This window comes from Felis catus, chromosome D2 (genome assembly GCF_018350175.1).
Source record: "Felis catus isolate Fca126 chromosome D2, F.catus_Fca126_mat1.0, whole genome shotgun sequence".
NCBI lineage: Eukaryota > Metazoa > Chordata > Mammalia > Carnivora > Felidae > Felis > Felis catus.
The window spans coordinates 26,955,481-26,959,954 of NC_058378.1; the positions used below are offsets into that span (position 1 = coordinate 26,955,481).

General features: G+C 35.2%; 1 non-coding gene across 1 annotated transcript; it reads right to left on the reverse strand.

Annotated features, from left to right (window-relative positions):
- Positions 1 to 3,223: 3,223 nt before the first annotated feature.
- LOC111557153 lies at positions 3,224 to 3,330 on the reverse strand. The gene has a single exon (XR_002737012.1). It is a non-coding gene; the product is annotated as a U6 spliceosomal RNA (small nuclear RNA).
- Between the last annotated feature and the right edge of the window lie 1,144 nt (positions 3,331 to 4,474).

Below are 4,474 nucleotides of genomic sequence, written 5' to 3' on the forward strand. Positions count from 1 at the left end.
TAAACAGAATCAAGTTTGCACCATTTTGGTCTCAGTGAGAGTTAAGCCTGAATAGGTTTCCAGTCTGCAATCCATAGTCCGTTGAGAAAAGGACATAATGTGGGAATGGTGATTAATTTCTCATAAAACATTCTCAAGTCAAGGTTTTCTTTATGGCATAAGGGAACCAAAAAAGATATAACGGCATTTTCATTTTCTTTATATGTTGTCACATTTCACTCCCACCTCTCATCAACAGAGTTCATGGTCTTCTCATCTAGAAAAAAAAAAAATCCTGGGGCGCCTGGTGTTCTCAGTCAGAAGCGACTGACCCTTGAGTTTGGTTCAGCTCAGATCTCACAGCTTTGTAATATCAAGCCCTTTTTGGGGATTGTGCTGACAATGTGGAGCCTGCTTGGGATTCTCTCTTTCCCACTCTCTGCTCCTACCCTCATTCATGCTCTCTCTCTCTCTCAAAAGAAACATGTAAAAAATGCTTTTATTTAGGGGTGACCTGGGTGGCTCAGTCAGTAAAACATCTGACTGCTGCTCAGTTCATGATCTCCCGGCTTGTGGGTTTGGGCCCCACATAGGGATCTGTGCTGACAACACAGAGCCTGGAGCCGGCTTCGGATTCTGTGCCTCTGTCTCTGTCTCTGCCCCTCCCCCACTCACACTCTGTCTCTCTCTCCTTCAAAAAAAAAAATACACATTAAAATTTTTTTTAATTTTTTTATTTAACTTGTTCAAGGTAGCAATATGTTTTTAGTCTGCATTTGAAGTGTCACACATCATCTTTTAAAAAATTCTTCCAGTTTAGTAAAATATAATGGATGTATTGTGTAAGTTTAAGGTATACAATGTTTTTATTGATTTGATGCACTTACATATTAAAAAACGATTACCATTGTCGTGTTAGCTAACACTTCCATCACTTCACATAATTACCATTTCCTTTTTGTGGTGAGAACATTTAAGATCTACTCCCTTAGCAACTTCCAAGTACATAATTCGGTATTGTTAATATAATCACCATGTTGCACGTTAGACCCCAAAACCGTATTCATCTTTTATAAAATTTGATTCCAGTATAGTTAACATAGAGTGTTTGTTATATTAGTTTCAGGTGTATAATACATTGATTCAACAATTCTACATGTTACTTAGTGCTCATCAAGATAAGTGTACTCTTAATTCCCTCCTCCTATTTGCCCCATCTCCCCACCCATCTCCCCTCTGGTAATTCTCTACAGTTTATTCTCTATAATTAAGAGAGTGTTTTTGGCTTGTTTCTTTTTGTTGTTGTCGTTTATTTGTTTTGTTTCTTAAATTCCACATATGAGTTTAGTATATGGTATTTATTATATGGTATTATATGATATTTATCTTTTTCTGACTTATTTCACTTAGCATTATGTCTCTAGATCCATTCATATTTTTGCAAATGGCAAAATTTCTTTCTTTTTTATAGCTGAATAGTATTCCATAAGATTATATATATATATATATATATATATATATATAATCTTTATCCATTCATCTATCCATATTTTCACTCTTGTAAATGCTGCAATAAACACAAGGGGGATGCATCCTTTTGAATTAGTGTTTTCATATTCTTTGGACAAATAATAGTATGATTACTGGATCATATGGTACTTCTATTTTTAATCTTTTGAGGAACCTCCATAGTGTTTTCCACAGTGGCTGCACCAGTTTGCATCCCTATCAACAATGTCAGCCAATGTCTTTTAACATTCTCTTTAGGTGCAGCTGTTTGGCTCACATGTCCGACTTTGGTTCAGGTCATGATCTCACATTTTGAGAGTTGGAGTCCTGCACTGGGCTCTGTACTGACAGGTCAGAGCCTGGAGCCTGCATTGGGTTCTGCATGGGTCTCTCTCTGCCCCTCCCCAACCTGTGCTCTCTGTCCCTCTCTCTCTTTCTCAAAAATAAGTAAACCTTAATTTTTTTTATAATTCTCTTTAAACAATTTTTTTAACTCTATAGACTTCTAGTAGATTTTTTATAATTTTCTTTTTCATCCGAAGTTAGTAAAAGGAATGGAAGGGGAAAATATTAAAGAAAAAGAGGGTAGAAAAAGGAAAGTATACAGTAAGGAAAGTAAAGAGAAGAAAGAAGACAGAAGACAGACCACTAACTTTTACTCTTCATTGAACATAAGACCAGATATATGTGTTAAGTCATTTCATGTTCATATTTATAATGGTTGGAAGAATTCCTACTTTGTGATATGTTTACATAAGTGTTTATATTAAATCTTAAGTTCTATATTTTGAAAAAAAAATCAGGTTTCTCAGCATATAGCTTTCACTATTTTCAGTTAAAATACATGATTTGGTTATGCATACTATATATTAAATTAAATTATTCCAAGAGGTTATTTATCCATTTTTTATTTTCAAAATACAATTGCCTTATTACAATTTGACATCATTTTATGCTACTTCATTTTCAATGGCTCTGTTATTAGATCTTGTTACTCCTTAATGATTAATATTTTAAATAATTATAATTATGCATTATCTTCATTCTTTCATTTTCTTCTTCAAATGTTTGCTTGATGTTTATGTTGCTGTTTTAGAGATAAACTGAAAATCAGGTTTTGCCTGATATATAAAATCTTCGAGCGCTGCCTGGGAGGCTCAGCCAGTTAAGCATCTAACTCTTGATTTTGCTCAGATCATGATCTTCCAGTTCGTGAGATAAAGTCCCATGTTGGGCTCTGTACAAAAAGTGCAGAGCCTGCATGGGACTCTCTCTTGCCCTTTCCTTTTGCCCCTTTCCCACTTGTTCTCTCTCTCTTTCAAAATAAATAAATAAACTTTAAGAAAAATAAAATCTTTGAAGATATGTTTTTTTTTTTTTAATTTCCATTGAAATTGGCTGTACTATGTAGATCAGTGTTTCTCAAACTTTTATATGGGAATCATATTGAATGCAGATATGATTTCCCTGTTTGGATTGGGACTAAGTTTCTGCATGTCTAATAAGCCTCATGGTGATGGTGATTCTACTATCCTGTGGACTGCATTTTGTGTACCAAAGACTCAGACAAAAACGTGCTGTATTTGAATTCTCATATAAAAGCAATCTCTTATTGTGTTTTAGTCATTGTATTTTTCCTTCAGTCAATTGATTTTTAAGACAGTGTTTTTTGGTGTGTGTGTGTGTGTGTGTGTGTGTGTGTTCTTTTTTTTTTCATTTTGTTTTGGTTTTGGTTTTTAATATGGAACACTTCACGAATTTGCGTGTCAGCCTTGCACAGGGGTCGTGGTAATCTTCTCTGTATCATTCAAATTTTCGTATATGTACTGCTGAAGTGAGCACAAAACAGTGTTTTTCAATATTTGATATTGGATTTGATTTGTCTGATTATTCTTTTGATAAGCAATTTCTCTCTTTTTAATTTTTTTAACGTTTATTTTTGAGACAGAGAGAGACAGAGCATGAATGGGGGGGAGGGTCAGAGAGAGAGGGAGACAGAATCAGAAGCAGGCTCCAGGTTCTGAGCTGTCAGCACAGAGCCCGACGGGGGGCTCGAACTCACAGAACTCGAGATCACGACCTGAGCGAAGTGAGACGCTTAACCGGCTGAGCCACCCAGGTGCCCCTCTTTTTAATTTTTTTTAAATTCTCATAACATATGTCTCAAATAAGCATGCAGCAAAAAATTACTCATTATCTAAAATTAAACTTTAACTTGTAACCTGAGTTTTATCTAACAAACATACTTTAAGCTCTTTTTTAAAAATTATTAACGTTTATTCATTTTTGAGAGAGAGAGCATGACCTGTGGGAGCTGGGGGGGGTGGTGGCAGGGCACAGAGAGAAGGGGAGACATAGGATCCGAAGCAGGCTTCGGGCTCTGAGCTGTCAGTACACAGCCTGATGTGGGGCTCCAACTCACAAACCGTGAGATCACGACCTGAGCTGAAGTCGGATGCCCAACTGACTTTTTTGTTCTCCCCTCCCCCACTTTTGCCATGATATAGTGTGTTCTTTATGTTTTAATGGCTTTAAACAGAAGTTCTATTTCATTTATTATTAAGCTGATAATATTCCTTTTCCTTATGTTTGAGTATGACATTTACTTGTCTAATGATCCCTGATAACGCATTCTGAGATTTTTGAAGCTATATTGGCCAGCATATCATTATTTTAAGTGTGCATAGGCTTTTTTACTTTTAATGGTGGAATTTGTATAATTTATGGCTTTAGCTATATTGGCTTAAGTTTATGTCATCTTATTTTATTTTTTCTTATCATTACTGCTTTGCCCTGACCTTATCAGGGTATTATTAGCGTAAACAGCATATTTGATTTCCTTTTATCTTTTAAGTCAATTGGCAAGGTACAAGCTTACTTAAAAGTTATAATGAACTGTAGTATTTTGCTATGTTTTCCTATTCTCAGGTAATCAGAAATAACTTTGGATTTTACTATATTCAAAACAAGCAAGTAGTTGTATCCT